Raw genomic sequence first — 17,230 nt, forward strand, 5'->3', positions numbered from 1 at the left:
TCTCTTCTCTTCCCATCAGTTTCCAAGCAAATGCATAAAGTGCCCTGAGAAATCATTATTAAATTTAAAAACGTTATTTACATCAATGTTTAATAAGTGAATATGCATGATATTAAGATCCAATGCATTGCAACTGAATTCACATTTAAAGACCTTAAAGGTCTTTTATGTTTTCTTTTAAAGAAAAAAATTAATCCAGATGCACATTTCAAAGGTGAAAACACCCGTTTGGAGAAATAACAAAAGCAGTCCAAGGCCTTAGTAAGTCATTGTTACATCAGCTGCACCAACAGTTTTTACACTGAACTCCTAAGTAAACGCAGGCCTGTACTGCTACCTCTGAGTCTGCTGCTCTGGCATTCTCAACAATTACAGAGTTCACTAAAAATGGACAAATGGTGTTACCGTATCATACAGTGTGCTATGTATTAAAATATGTATGACAAGTTTGGCTTCTGTCCCTTGTTAAATCACCAATGAATTTAAAAGTGTAACACGCATTAAGCAACACAAACCAGAGTAATCTAAATAAATTCACTCATATAAATTCAAGCATTAACAGTCAGAAATGCAAACAGAAGAAGGGCAGAATACCTGTTCTGCAGTTAATCCCACTTTCTTACACTGTATGGAGCTTACTGGCAAGAATGCAAAAAATGAGCATGAAGGCTATCCAGGTTCTATCTAACAAAACCTTGGACATTTACTCAGTTTACTCATTTGTGAAATGAGGAGTTGGGTTACACGATCTGTAAAATAGCAACAAACTCTAAAAGCATGTGAAAAAATGTGAAGTCTAAGTGATTTACTGACAGCTTTAATAATACTGAACTGGGTGAGGATAGCTTAGAAATTGGCAGAGACCCTTGCCTGACCTTCCTTTGAAGATTTCTGGCATTTCTGACTCAATGCAACTGGAGTACTTCTAGGGAGAAAAATGTGATAAAAGCCAAGGAGAGGAAGTTGCTATATTAGTTTCAGAATATTCCTTTTACATGAGGACATATTAGCATATATTTCTCTCCTCCCTCAAATAAGCATTAAGTACAGAGTTCTGGGAGGGTGAGCTTTGTCCATGAATTGCCTTCCTAAGGCAATCTGGATTCTTCAAAGTGATCAAAAAGGACACTCACAGCATTAGTCAGCAATAAAGTAAAGAAGTCACTTAGTATTTTGTAGTAAAAAAATCTTCCTCCTTCCTGAGAACACTATTTCATCAAATATAAGATGCCATTGAATGTAAGACACACCAGTATCTATTTATCACAAAGAAAGAAAAAAAAGTTGCCAATTAAATTGCCATATGATAAATATACGATATGGCAAAATGTGAAAATGTGTCTTAGAATCTATTGAACATTGCAGCATAAAGCTTTAATACAGCATTTTCAGTATTTGGACAAAACCACTGTCCAAGAGGAACTGTTACTATGCAGGTGGGTCTCGAGTCCCATTTGACTCAACCCTCTCTCTCCACCATCAACACCTCTATTAAACTGTCTTACTTTTGAAGGGGGATAATATTTATTTAGTACAAATGATAAATTAAGAAGAAAATAGTGGAGGGTAAAATATTTCTCTTGAATACTTTCTGTATTTCTTATTCATTCCAGGGGCAAAGAATTGCTGCATTACACGTGTTGTTTTGGGAAGGTGTCAAATATTTCTGAAGTGTCTAATAGCTACCAGTGTAGATTCTCCTTTCTCACTCCCTACTCTGATAGTCACAGACACTGACAGCATCAAGGGATTGCATAAACCTTCTAGGTCAGGACTTCATTTTGCAGAGGTAGAAACTGAGCCTTTAAAAAGGTGCTACATGGGGCTGGAGGAAGGACACAGATTCGGTTATCTGACCTTCAGTCTAGAAGCTGCTAGATTCTAAACATTCTGCTCAGTCATTCCTATCTTACTCTAGGAGGACAACTTAGAAGTCTTTCCTGTCTACTTGTCCGAACTTTCTCCAACTAGTTTAATGATGCTATTGTCCTCTAAACCATCCCCCCAAATAGGACCACATTTGTAGAGCACTAGAGTATAGACAGTAAGAAACAAATTACTCAAGGTATCCCAGATCTTCTTTTCTCACCAAGTTCAGTGACAAAGGCTTGTTAAGTTGCAAATAATGAATGAAGAGAACTATGTAAAGCAAAGAAATAGTAAAAGTAATGTATCCAATATTCCTACACACTGTCCCTTTCTAAAAAATTGTAGATGAATGCAATAAAGTATTTTCCTCTTCTTAAACTTTAGATACCAATAAATCATTTCCAAATGTAGGAAGCATCTCCAGTGTTACTCAGCCCAAACCAAGCCCGTACGCTTTTATCAGCCCTAATAGGTACTCAAATAAATAGAGCTTCATTGGAAGACACCATGAAGAGACGAAGAATCAAACATTCAAATTTCTATGCCAAAATCTGTATAATAACTTAAACTATTTCTCCATTTTAGAAGTCCAGCTTGATATCTCTAGTTTATAGGAAATGTCCTAGAGAAGCAGTTCATGTTTCTGTAGGGTTAGCCATATATTCCATGAAATACAGAGGCTATGATCTCCGGGAGATTCTGGAATCTGCCCTAAACAGTGGCAGGGGCAGGTTTGGCTGGGAAAGAAAAAGAACAACACCTCATCCCAAACACACATCCCTTGTTGTTATACAAGACAGCTGTGACATTATGACCTTCAAAGAAAACATTAATGATAAAATCCAAGGATTGAGCTTCTGTCTAATCCCGTCATGAAACACTGGGTCTACGCTGAAAAAGAACCTCTCATCTTATTCTACACACGCTGGTCAACTGAAACCCCGCAGCCAATTACTTCCCAGACATTTTGCACTCAACCAGCAAAGCTCATCATGACACTGGATCTCATGTCTTCCTCCTGGGTAGACTTGTAGTCACTTCAAAAAAAAAAAAAAATATATATATATATATATATAGGCTCAAATACCCCAAACCAAGATGGTCAATGGGATTAATATTCTCTTCTGAGCTCTTGAGTTATGCTGCCTGGTGAGTCTGAGGGCTGGCAGGCAGGGCAACCCTGTCAGAGCTGCAAAAGAGCTCTGCAGATGTCTCTGTTGTGTTCAGTCAAACCGAAAAGAAGAAAAGAGGGCCCTCTGACAACAGACAGCTGTCAGTTAGATGGCACGCTCACACTCGGTAGGCCAATGAGCAGCAATGGAGGTGACAAGTGCTTGGTTAATCAGCTTGCCTATAAAAATCACAGCCCTTCCCAGCACTGCCCACACCAGCGCATGAAGTGACAGCAAGTGCAGTCTTCAACTCCCACGTTCTCGGCCTGTGCGTGTGCATGTGTGTGTGTGTCTGCCCCAGTCACTTGCCCCAGTGTTATCAGTACTGTTACAAAGCTTCTGATCAATACAGTAAGTGTAGAAACAAAAATCAGGCCAAGGAAACTAGAAATCAAACACAGGGAAAGAAATCTCTGCAGCAGAACGACCCAAAAGGAAACAGTGATAAACTGACCTATTCAGAGCTGGTTTGCTCTGAGACTAGATTATACTGATACCCATGATAATAATTAGAAATACGTATTAGAAAAGAAGAGGTTAAGTATCTACCTAGCCTTTCCCCATCTTCCATCTTGTCTTTTCCTTCTCTAGCCACCAGGGGGCAATTTGGGGCTAGATCCTCATAAAGGAAGCTGAAATTCTGAGCTTCAACAAACCCTTAAATATTAGGAGTGGCGGGTGGGGGACATTGAATCTGGAAGGAAAGCTGAAGGGAAAAACTCAGGGGATCTGGAGAGCAGAAAACTGAGTTTCTCAAGTCTTGCACCTATTTTCTCAATTAGCTAACTCTAAGCTCAAATATATCCCCTCTAAACTAATAATTAAATGCTAAATTCACTAAGGAGCTACCTTACAAGCCTGACAGGTATTTTAACTACTGATAGTAAGAACCCCTCTCTCTCCCCCTGCCTCCCCCTCCTTCTTTTACTTCTCTTTGGTTTCTAAAAGAGCAGCTGGTTGGAACAAGAGGAATCAGGCAGAAAAACAAGGGGAGATAACCAAACTGGATACAGTCAAATTTGTGGCTGTCCAGCTGCAGTGTACAAGTTGAAACGGCAGAAGTCTGTTTTAGATAAAGATGAATTTTAACAAAATACAGCCTCATTGAAATTAACCCTAATGTAGCAGAAAACTTCCACAGCCACCCTGGTGTGTCCTAACTACTTTTATTCAATTCTTCTCCAGTCATCCCAAATGAGTCCAATCTGCCTGCCCCACCTAAAATAAAATAGTGTTTAAAAGATCACTGAAGAGTGAAAAGGAGAAGTGGACAGAGTAGATATCAGGGATGGATGTCTTGCATCTTTTGAGAGTCAGAGAGAACGTCAGAATTCAAGGCTTTTCCAGCTCTGCTCCGGCTCTCCCCAGGGCCTGGGAGGTACCCACCGTTGTCTATGCCTGGAAAGAATGAGCAAATCAGACCACAAACACAGGGTGCCCGTGCTGCAGAATGTCCACATGGCCACTGCCTTCTAGCTCATCCCTCTAAGACAAAGCTATCTTTCTCTGAGAGAAATATAAGAGGCCATTCAATCTGCCTGCATTCATGACCAACAAACAAGGGCCTGATACTGGCCATCATCTCTCCAACACCAACACCTACCCCCATCGCTAACACCGGTACACACAGGCCTCGCCTCTCGTCAGCTGCCAGGTCTCTCAAGAAGCACACTGGGTCTCCTACCGGGGAATCCCCAGGCAGGACGGAATAATGACCATGTCACCAGGATGCCAGGCCACTCACTGAAGGTCTAAGGGCTTGGGACACGCCTGTCCCCTCCTCTGCCCATAGTCTTTTAAAGCTGCATTACCATCCACATAGGCCCTATTGACATCAGAATACACCATCACACTGCCACCAACAATCAGATCATTCAGACTCCTCAGCATGGCTCTGGCTAATATTTAAATGGATACCTTCTGACTGAAAGCTTCTTCCCTCTTGCAAATTCTTTTCTAAGCATAAAAATCTGAGAAGCACAATCACTATATCTTGGTTGAATGTCAACTTGCAATGTGTAATTTTGTAGTGTTACCCAAATCTCATCAATGCTATTTCTACTATGGAATACAGCATTTTACTTTCAGTTAAGAGCAATGTTTACTGTAAAAAAATTTTTTAAATTAAACAATGCTGGACTATGTCAAGGAAAAAGTATTCTGCACACATCTGAAAACCAAGGTCATGCAGTTTCCGAGCTGGGACGGGAGCAACTCCTGGGGCTGCTATGTTGCTAGCCTATCCCTCTCACTGACTGGATCTCTTTGACCAGTTCAAAAACTATGAGTGTCCAGCCCTCTGTCATGCATTCTCCACTGTCCTCTGAGTATTCCTGGGGAGATGGGGAGATGAGGGGTGCTTGGAGCAGCGAGAGCAGTCAGTCACATCACTGACGTTAAGAGGACAAAGGACGTGCCACATTGGGCCCCTCCTTCTTGGAGTCCCAGGTACAGAGGCACCACTTTTATGCTAGAACAGAAGAGAGAAGGCAATCATTTCCAAAGAGGAGGCAGTGACGGTTAAGAAAACGCCTGGGTTACACAAGGGTTAGGACTGAAGGAAGTTCGGAGCCCTAACCATCCCTCTCAAGTGAAAGTCTAGTTCAGGTTCTCATGGAATCATGCCTTTGTCACTCTGAGGCTTTGAATCTCAAAGTTCACTCCTTATTTTCTTTCTCTTGAGAACACAGCATGTGTGTGAATTCTTGCTCATGGCAAATGGACCTTCTAGGAATCACATCTATCGAAAATACTGTTATTGACTGTCCTGCTTGGCGTAGCTCAGTCAGGTTCTGACCAGAACAGTGGAGGCCTTATCAGTCCCCTGGGGTGCTGGTGGGAGCCGAGGTCTCTCCAGTTCTATCAGAGCGGCCTGACACCCCACCTTGCAAACTTGCTTCTTAGCTATTATAAAGCTTTTACACAGACAGGGAGCTTTTCCATCAAAACATTCTGGAATGACTAGGGGCTCAAGACACATTAATGATAACTGCACACATGTGCTTTTTATCCAAGTTCACAGTTCCTGGTCACTGAGGGTAAACAGTGTTATCAGTGATTATTATGGATTTAGTCAAATACATTTTATTCCTGTCACTTATGAGCACTTGTGTTGGCTGGTATTTACAATGTCAGGATTCTGTCACTTTGGCAACCTTCTCAGACAACATTTTTTCGGTGTTACAGTGACATTTCAAAAACTCAGTATTTACAAGCAAACGACACCCTCTGGTTCTGTGACGGTGTGATTCAGTGGTAGCTGAACAAAGGGACACTCATCTAGAAATTTCTTCAGAATATATTTCCAGCTGCTACTGGCTATTACTGCATGGTCTAGGGTAGCCCTTGTGTTCTTAGGAAGAGAGAGGCTACAAAGACATCCAGGAAAAACTTCAGTACTATGTGCTGCTAGATTCTTCACTTTTTTGTGTGGGTCTGTAAGAGTGAGGTCCACTCTGTCATGCTAACAAGTTTTGTAACATCTCTGAGCCTAAGTTTCTCACTCATCACAAAGTGGCATTGGGCACCAGGTAACATTTAAGTACTTTGTATCCTTAAGGCTTTCAATATCATAAACGAAAGCTAAACTCATTATCATCATTAATTATTTTTCACATCCCACCACAAGACTCTTTAAGAATCACGGGGAGGGAACATGAGGAAGCAAACCATGACCTTCTCATCCACTTCTTCCCTGCTCCTACCCAGCCTCTTCCAAGCATGACGTACACAGGAGGGTGCAGGAGGACGAAGCCTGGCATACAAGATGCATCTGGTATCAGACTTCCCCTGAGCTTCCAGGCCTTTCCATTTTCAGGCGGCCCACGGTTCTTTCCATCATCACCACGGACCTTCCTCCAGGGGAGTAGAGAGCCACTGTCAAGCACAGGTCACAGATACTGTAGGGAATATACACTATATTGTACACAATTCTGTAGTTGCTTATGGGAAACACTCATAGTGTTCTCTTTTTAGGCTCTCTAAAGACAATGCCCTTGACATACAGATTGCTGCATTCATCATACCCTCTTCAGAAATGAATCTTTCTTACTGACAGGAGAAGATCCCAATGCAGGAAGGTAGATAATACATAAATTAAAAGTGAGAAGAAAGCCGGACCATCTATGAGACTCTGGTCTACTTGCTATGATGAAGAGCTTCACCAACTTTCGAGAAAATGATAAATCTGGAGCTAAAGGACTTTGTTCCCTAATCCCATCTCTGCTGTGTACTATTAATAGTGACAAAATCACTCTAAGCCTGTTTCATTATCAATAAGATTGGGATTAAAAACAGCTCCTACCTTACTGGGGTCACGGGCATGATTAAGACAAGAAATTCGCATCAAAGTGTTTAAATGTAAGTTATATGCTCACAGTTATATATTTATTACTGTTGTTGGTTCATTTATACGTTTACTTATCCATCCACAGACGCCTTAAGCAAATACCCACTAAGTGTCCCCTGTTAGGCACTGGGGATAGAAATGACAGGTCTAGTCCTTGGCCTTCTCTGGCTGTTGGATTCTTTCCAACAGGAAACAGGAATATATAGGAAGCAGAACCAACCAAATCTGAAAACACAGGGTCTATGGGAGTGAGGGATACAGAAGGATCTCAGATGTTGGCTGAGGGGCACTGAAGGCCACAGACTCAGAAGAACTTGTCCCGAGGGAAAGCTAAATCAATAAAATTCAAAGTCAAAAGCACAATACCTTAGGTGAATTATCTAACTGGCAATTGCCACAGTTTACACTAGCCCTTTGAAAACAACATCTAAATAGACGTAAGAATATGCACTTGACAAGTTATGTGTTAGAGCCTCAAACTGGTGACTGTACTATTAGCTAAAAAGCCCTCTGCCAATATAATGGTATCATGATCTTTGATAGCTGAAGCATACATCCTATTTCATAATAAATGTTTACTGAACACCCAAATGAAGGTGTGGTGGAATATATTACTGTTGGATGTTGTGTAACACTCTGATTGCTGGCTGAGTTCTACAGAGCTGATTTAGGATATCTGAAATCTGTATCTAGAGCAATACCTATAAATATCTTGAGGACAGATACAATTATTTGTACCAGGCAACTAAGGGAGACATATTGGATGGAACTCCTAGAAGCCTCCAACTTTGGCATTTGCGAGTTTCCTAGGGCACACTATGAAATTTCAGAGGACAGTACAATTACTTTGAATATAATGGGATAAAAACCTGCTTTATAATGAAGTATGAAATGGAGACAGTCTGGAGTCCAAGAATGACAGGGTCTATGTGTTATCTGCAAAAGGGAGTAAAGAACAAGTTCTCCTAGAAATAAATCAAAGAATAATCCCCTCTCCCATATATAAAACCCAAGCTTAAATATCTTTTCCACTGACAAAATGACACCGAGGGCTTGTACTCCAAAAACATATTCAAACAAAGCTTACTTGGTAGCTAAGTGGGAGCAGTACGGAAAGGACCGGGTCCACATTAGCGACTTCTCTTCAGCCGAGACAGCTAAATGGCAGACATGCAGAAAGACTCCTTGGGGACAATGTCATCGTAGCAGCAGCTGTTGACATTCTTCTTTGCCACATGTCACTGTCCAGAGCAAATCTTTTACCGCTGCTGATGTTGTGTCATACCAGTCACTCTACACATGACAGTTCTGAGTTGCAGAGCTCAGTGTGACAAACAGACTTCACAGTTCAAAAGTACTGGTAATAGATATTTCCAAAGGAGGTAATCACATCCAGGGGAAGAAAGTTCAGTTGATGGGGCTACAAAGGAGTGAGATGGCCTGAAGTAAGCTGTATTCCCTAACCTGATCATGAGTTTTGTTCAAAAAGTTTAAAATTTATAATGTATTTTTCTACCAAAAAAAAAATCATGAAGTTGAAATCCTTAAGATCTTAGATTCCAATTCGCTTGGAATTTTGCACCCTAGCTATAAACAATGACCCTATCTGGGATTCAGCATTTTATCCCCTCCAAACCTTGAATGCTTATAAACAACATAAGAGGGGCCAGAAAATGCCCTCACTGATCACAGACTAAGCATAATCTCACAGGCCCAATGACCGCTGGTTCTGTCGACATTCATATCAAAAAAGAAAATTCATCACTTAGACAATTATTTTAAATCCTAACTGGTGATCAAGAACACTAGTTGATTTTCAACCTTCTCTACAGCCACAATCTCCTAACATATATCTGTAACTTCATCCCTGGAAACCATCTACTTTCTGTCATCAGAGGATCTATTTTCTGAGTCTCTGCTCATTTTGGGGCCAGAGATCCATTTCTCATTCCTTAAGTCCATTCACACATAGTCCTTTTGAATGGCACAAACACTCTTTCTAACAAACTATGTAATGAGGAACCTTCATAGTCTCCCAAGTTTTTTTCCTATTCAGATAGTGAGTATTTTGTATTTAGATTGTTCTATGATAACATGAAGCAAATTTAAAAACTTTTCTTCTTAGCCAAATCACTATAACAGTGGCATGATTAACTCACTATAAATAACTAGACATCCTCCCTACTTTAAGTGAGAATAAGGTTATGCTAAAAAATAAGTGCATTTCACTGAATATTTTACTATTACTCCTGTTTGGGTTAAGATTATTTTATAGACATTAATTATTGACCCAATCTTTAACAAAGTGTAAATGTTAAGGTAAGAGGTTTAATCCAGTAAGAATCCACCTATATATGGTTTGTGTGACCTAGTAACTCATTCTCTATTCAAAGAATGTCTTATTCTGCTATGATGATAATCAAATGGATCTCAAAGAGTTAAGATTTTGGTCCTGATTTTGTAACCTTTATGTCTATTTAATAATCACTTTAAGAATTAAAGCTACATGCTAGGGTCCTTTCCCTTTGACTTTATTTATCCCGTGTTTATTGTAGCCAGACTCTCTATGTTCCCTTCATACAGCTTGCACAATATTTTTTTAATATGTAGACATGGGGTGGGAAGGAAAACAAAAGTAAGAACAGACGTTAAGTGACTTCTCATCAAAGTATGAGAGAAAAGCTAGCTACTTGGCTAAATAAAAATAACATATTTAGTGATTTGTAATGTAAGAATAAAATGAACTCACTGGGTCTCAGGAGGTCTGCAACATGATCTTTGCAAAAGGTAGCTTGCCAATTTAATTGAGGTAGGAGTTATTTAATTTTTTTACAGGTATAGTTTTCAATAAAACTACATATGCCTATAATACTGCAATGGCAGATGTGTCTCGATTATTAGAGGTGGGCTCAAGGGAATATATACAATGGATCTTGAAATCTGTAAGCAGCTGTTTGGGGGGTGCTGAAATGAGGGAGGAGGGCATTGTACCACACACACATGTTCCTCAAGTGCAGCAATGTTTTGTTATTTTACTGCAGGTGTAGTACAGAGATGAAATTTAATAACTTACTGTATATAATACCAATAAAACTGAAAAGATTCAGTGCCCTGCTGTTCATTATCATGGTGCAAATGAGCTCAGATTATTCTGTGTGCATGCATGGTCAAACCCTGACACACAGAGACCCCCAGATTAAGCGCTCTAGAGGATGGTCACTGCTTGAAAACATGATGTTCTTCCTTAATTATTTTCTTATCACTGAGCTGTCGTCCCAAATTCACATAAACGTGGCTTTGAGGTGGCTTAAAAGATACATCTGATTTTTCTAAAAACATCATAGGAAGTCTTCAATGGAAGATGTCTTTTGAAAGGAGAGATTAATGGAATCAAGGGATATATAGACTTAATTAAGTACCATAAGAATGTAACAGTGATAATATATTCTATTCCACAAAATCTGGGGAAGAGCCAGGCTACAGATGCTATCCCACCAAAATTTGACTCTTCCCATTATTAAGTGCAAGAAATGTCTGAGAACTATGTGTCATACTAGGAAAAAAGATTTGTGTTGGAAATGCTAAAACAAATGCAACTATGTATTCTTGCCAGTTTTCTTCTCCCAAGAAACTATTTCTGTTAGATAACAACACACCGAACATGAAAGGTCCATGCTTTAGGAAGTTCAGCTCAGTTTATCTTTGAGTGAAAGCACATGTAAAGAAATCCACATAAACATCCCAAACATACAAACACAATTTTTCAAAGGACAGGGTTCTTCAGTTCTAAGCAGGTTACCACAAACAGGCACATTAGCTGACTGAGTATGTGTTCCTTTCTGAAGTATTTATTTCTAGAAAGATGATGGGGTTTTGTCGTTATCTTGCAGTGTTCCCACTATTTCAACGGAGGGCCTCAGTTTTAGGAGTTTCAGGAGACATTTCCTTAATGATGGAACCATTTCAAGCATGATTGTAGACAAAAGAATAAATATTTCTGCCACCCATATTATTGAGGAGCTTTCCTGATCCTGTATTTTGAGTGTATCATCTTTCTCATGGAAGAAGCTATGGGGCTATACTTATTTCTACAAGACAGGTAGGTACATTTCAATGTTAGATTTTTATCAAGTATCACTTCTGTGTTAAATCAATTGTTTAGAAATTGATTTTCCCTTTTCTCCTTACATATTGAAAATACAAATATGAACCGCCCTCCTAATTGCTAGTGGTTATTAAAAACCCCCAAATACTTTTCATAAGAAAAGAGAAGTTAACCCCAAGATTCTGGTGAAATTTCAGTTTAGATACCAGGATTCCATTATTTGGGGTCTCATACATCATGTCAAAGCAATTTCAATGTTGTTTAAGCACTTGCTGTCCCGACCTGTTGTATAAAACATGCCTATGTTTCATTCACATTTTGTCATTTTGTGTATTTCACAAGTGAGTTAAATGCCATAATCAAAAAATCACTGGGCCACATTTAAGAGCCTGCTAATGGTATTGTTTCAGATTTTCTATGTAGTTCTTGTATTTTTGGAACAATAATTTGACAGATGATAAATCCAATACAATACCATACTCTGCTCGTATTACATAAAAAGCAAGGCCCAAATATACTCTATACGTTTTTAAGAAAGTGTCCGTGCTGTTGCTAAAATGTAAATGGGCTTATTCTACCAGAGTTTTTTCACAAGAAATCTTCATTGGTTTTAATGGAATTGCACAGGCTTACTCTGAGGATGTTACAGAATAGATCATTCATATGCACTCATGTGGTCTATTTATTAAAAAAAGGAGGTGGGGGTGCTGGGTGCTCAGGAGCAGTGTGGTTCACCCCCCACAATGCCTCCCCTCACCAGCTGCATTCAGAGTTCTAGTCCACCCTGAACAGTCCACCTGAGTGAAGCCATTCTGCTCTGAGAGAATCCACTGAAAGCCCAGATTCTCCAGTGGGCCTGGAGATCTATTGAAAGTGGTTTTCAGGGGGGCTTTCATCCAGGCCTCTAAAGACTGCATCATGAGTGTGGGTAGCAGGGAACCCAGACTGGAGAAGCACTGGCTTCAAAATCAGACATTTTAGAGCTCAAAGCCTGTCTCCGAAACGTACCTCAGGAGTGACCTTGACCTTGGGTCTACTTGCTTTATTTCTCTGAGCATCATTTTCTTAAATATTAAATGAAGATTATAATAGTCACCTCAGAGGCTTACACTGGCTAAATAATAATAATAACATATCCAATAGCTAATATTGATTGGTTCCCCAGGTTTCCTATAGATGGAGCCCAGACTAACTTAGAAATTCACTCATTTTGACAATCACTCATCAGCCACATCCTGAATGTGAAAGGACGGGAGAGGGGACAGGACCCTCTCACCCTTTATGGAGCAGCTTCACTGGCCTCCACTGCAGCCCACTGGACTCAGGTGGTTGGCCACTGATGGTCAGCCTTGTGAAACCTTTAAGAATAACTACCAGTATACAGAGGAGTAAAAGGAGAATAGAGAGAAATTCCAGTGCTTATGGCAAGATTAATCTAACAGCTAGGAGTACGGAGAATGTCACAAGGTTCCAAACGTCAGTGAAGAACACTACAGTTCAGCATGCAATGAAAGATACCTATAGTTCCTTCTACAATTAAAGCTTTTCTGACCATTAACCTGAACCATATTATTTTCCTTGTCTATAAGACTTGAAGAATGTTTTAATGCTTCCAGTATCTTCCAGGTAAGGGACCAAATTAAATACAAGACAGTTAGCATTGTATTTGTATATGTATGAAGCACTTATATTGACAGTGCTAAAATGAACAATGAAAGTTCCTTGCAAAAGAAAATCAACTATAAGTGTAGAAGGAATGATGGAGTTTCCTAAGAGATCGCTCATTCAAAAACCTCTGATTCAGGCAAGAATCATCACTGCTAAAACCAGCAGGTCAAAACTGCTGGGGAACAGGGATATTTGCTCAATGTTAAAGCATCAACACAAAGATTGTTTGCTAATCACAGAGACAGATTTCTTTACAATGGAAAGTTCGGGGGAGGGGAAGAGGATTGGGGGTGTGGGGAGCTGGTCTCCACTTTCACCAAGTGAGTAAAGTTAGCATCACCAATAGCAATATAACTTGGCATCATATGCCTTCAGATGCAATGCCATATGATAAACACATAGCATCATCTATGAAATACTCAGACCAAAAAATGTTCAACTTTCATCTGAATAAGCCTTTCGATCTAATTTTCATTTTGTAGGCAAGACAAGTGATAGAGTAACAAATTAAACAGCACCACAAAGAAATGTGACCAATACTAGAAGAGAGGATATTTTTCAAGACAACTGGCCTGATCTCTTTAAAGTAAATAATTTTTGAAAAAATTACATGAACTGTTCTAATTTAAAAGAAATTATAAAGAGACACAGAAACCAAATACCATGCAGAAATGTGATTCTTGAAAAAAAAAGGCTATGGAACACATCATCACGGAGACAACTGAAGATATCTGAATACAGATTATTAAATTTGAAAACTACTGTTAATTTCTTTAGAAGTGATAATAGTATTTTAGTTAAGTAGTTAAGTGTTCTTAATTTTAAGAGATACATGATAAAATATCCAGGGGTCAAATCTTATCAGCTCTGCCAGCTGAAATTGGTTCATGGGAAAATATATATTTATACACATATATACACCAAGCAAATAAAAAAATTCTTTCATCTAAGTGGTAGGTATATGGCACTCCATCTTATTATCTTTTCAACTTTTCTGAGTATTTGCAAATTTATACTACAGAAGATTAAAAAAATTTTTTAATTAAATGCATGAAACTAGATTCTCCCCTTTAAAATCCAGAAAGCTGCTGGTAGGGACTGAAGGGAAAGTACCCATCAGCTTCCCTTTGTTTTTCTCCAGAGTACCTAACAAGTCAGTAGAAGGCCAAGGACACCTGTTAACTGATACAACAAAAGCATGACTCCCCTCTCCCCTCTGGAGAATGTTGGGTGGCTGCTGGGAGAGGGGTATACCCATAAGAATGCCCCCAAAACAAATGAGTTGCTCAGGGGCAGAGTCACAATGGCACACATACTGTAAACTCAGACCCTGTGATGTCTGAAACAATCGTTGATTTTAGATACTCTGTCGCACTGTCCATGCTGGAGCATGCAGAACGGGCGGGTCTGAATTCTGACCTTTGGTTGCAGTAACACACCCACCAGAAACCGCACATCTATAATTCCCTCATCACCTCTAGGACATTCGGGCCTAGAACAGTAAGGCCACGAAGCTAGCACTCTGCCCTGCAAAAGTGAGTGGCAAGTGACTCTCCACAATATGACCTCCATGTCATTCCAGTGTCTGCACAGCGTACTAGAAGGAAGGGCTTCCAAAGGACGTTCTTTGAGCGAATATGATTTTCTGGTTTTTGTAGGCATGAAAATGATGCTCAGGCATAGCATTCTCATACATTTACATTTTTACTCAGACTTTACTTTCTGAAATTGATTCCTAAAAGCAATGCTGGGGAAATAAGCATCAGATGATCACAACTACCACCCTGCTAGGCACAGAGAACAGAGTACAAGATAAAGCTGACATGGCCCCTAGCCTCCCAGAGTTTACAGATTCTTGGTGGAAACCAGCATTCAACAACCATAAGTAATGGCAGTCTTGAAAAGCACTAGGAAGGAGGGAAATCAGTGCTGTGGAGTGCTACGGCAATACTTGAATGGAAGAAAAAAATGGGTCAATATTTTAGAACTAAGTAATTTGTAATCTTTTTTGTACGAAAAAGAAAAAAATCAATTCATTTCAGAACAAACTATACATTTAATTTCCATGTATCAGCAACAGTTAAGTTTCTGAGCAAACTAAATTACATATAGAAAAGACCCATCATTTCCTCTTTGGCTTCCAAGTTTCTGGTGTTTACAAAGGTATCTGAGTAGGCCTAATTCTTAAATCCCATTGGTTTTAAGATCTAAACATCAAAAAACTTTTATCAGTATAGTCTGATTTGATTACTTGCTGGGAATGAAAAGAAAGTAGATGAAGTTAAAGCCCTGGACTTCACTAGAGAAAATAAGATATGTCCAGGACATTCAGCTGTGAAATTTTACATAAAGATTTCAAGGCATCTTACTGATTTTTCAGTATATCATGAATTTTCACTGCCTTTTAAATGAAGTATATATGGAACATATTTCCATATCTTGAATAATCAAATTAAGGCGAGAAGTCTAAAAGCTTTTTCCAAGTCAGTGGCAACACCAGATTTTGAACAGTCTTATTATAATAGAGTATATTCCTATAGAACATTCTAGGAAATCATCAAATCTAGCTGCACATTAGAATCACCTGGGGAGTTGTCAGAAAAGGAAAGGACCAACTCATTAGATTCTAATTTAATTGAAGGCGCTCAGATAGGGCCCAGATTTCCATATATTACACACACACACACACACGCACGCACGCACACACGCATGCACATACACACATACACACACACACACACCTTGCCCAGGAGATACTAATAATGAAACCACTACTTTAAATTTGGGCTATAACCCAGAAAGAAAAGATAAACAATTCCTGATGATCAATGCTAATCTTCCATTTAAGGCGAGAACCTCTACTTTAATAATAATCATTTGTTTTGATATCATCATCTCATTCATAAACGACAAGATAAGAAAAAAAGTTTGCAATGTCGAACATCCTATTCAAAGCAGCAAAAGAGGCCAGAAACAGATGACTTTTCTTCCCCTTTTGTCATCTGCAGTGATGTCCATTAGGTATTAGCTATTTGTTATCATATCATATTAAGGTTGGACTACCTCGTGAAAAACTTTATTTCCGCTCATTTTCATTTTTGTCAGACTTTCCATTATACATTCGATTTTCTCTGCCAGTAAAAGTAATATGAGGTTGCAATTTGGCAAGAACACTTTAAGCCTGGGTGTGATTTCTGTACCCCAGTTTGATTTAAATTAGTTTTGCCATATTTAGTGAGAATTAAAAAATGTCCATTTGGCTGCTTTGGTTTGTCTATTGGCTTATTTCCTATAGAATTTCTAAAGTCTCAAAAAGTCACCACATATATTTCTGATAATTTTATATGGGAATGCATTAATGAATTCATACTATCGCACTACTATTTTTAATGAAAATAACTTAATTGATAATCAAGAACCTGCCGGCTTTTGTACTTCAAATAAAATACCTATTTTTTTAAGAGGCACAGGTCTCTCACTATTAGTGTTAAATCTTCAAGAGAAACAGAAGGGATTTTTTTTAATCTGATGCATTTTTGACACAACAAACATTTCAAAATAATTTATTTCTGCAGGACAACGTTTTGCTACCTGTTGCTTACCACCGCTACTTCTCTACACCAAACAAAAGGCTCTTGGGTACCTAAGCATGTTCACAAGTAACAGTGCTTATCCCTGGAAATTCATGGGATGCATTGTTATAATATGATAAAGCAGCTTTTGGAGCTCCTTAGGGTACATCATCTAAAGGATTTCCATCCAGCATCTCTATAATGTAGTAAACAGGAGGAAACAAAGGTTCCCCTCCATGAAAGTCACTCACCTTGCCACACAGTGGGGAATCGTTTCAGCTGTGATCTGCTATTTAGACTTGAAGCCCAAGATACTGACACTCTGCCTTTCTTTTTGGTTTGCATAGCTGGTGGTGGAGACAGGGATTCAAAAAAACAATTCGGCACAAGAGAAACTCATTCACTCGAAGACACGCTCTAGTCTGTTCTATTCTCAGATTTCAGACAGCAGAAATCCATAATATGTCCACTTTTCAACTCCAGCCCCTACTTCCTC

At 39.2% G+C, this 17,230-nt stretch overlaps 1 protein-coding gene across 13 annotated transcripts in view; it reads right to left on the reverse strand.

The window, feature by feature from the left end:
• TCF4 (transcription factor 4) overlaps nt 1–17,230 on the reverse strand; it is a 333,945-nt gene that overhangs the window by 149,314 nt on the left and 167,401 nt on the right. The window contains exon 2 of one of the 13 annotated variants that reach the window (XM_057504208.1): nt 16,986–17,081. The exons of the other annotated variants lie outside the window; for them this stretch is intronic. The gene's annotated coding sequence lies outside the window, so the exon portion shown is untranslated. The remainder of the gene's footprint in view (nt 1–16,985; nt 17,082–17,230) is intronic. 13 annotated transcript variants of the gene reach the window in all.

Source organism: Manis pentadactyla, chromosome 6 (assembly GCF_030020395.1).
Source record: "Manis pentadactyla isolate mManPen7 chromosome 6, mManPen7.hap1, whole genome shotgun sequence".
In the NCBI taxonomy this organism is placed as follows: Eukaryota; Metazoa; Chordata; class Mammalia; order Pholidota; family Manidae; genus Manis; species Manis pentadactyla.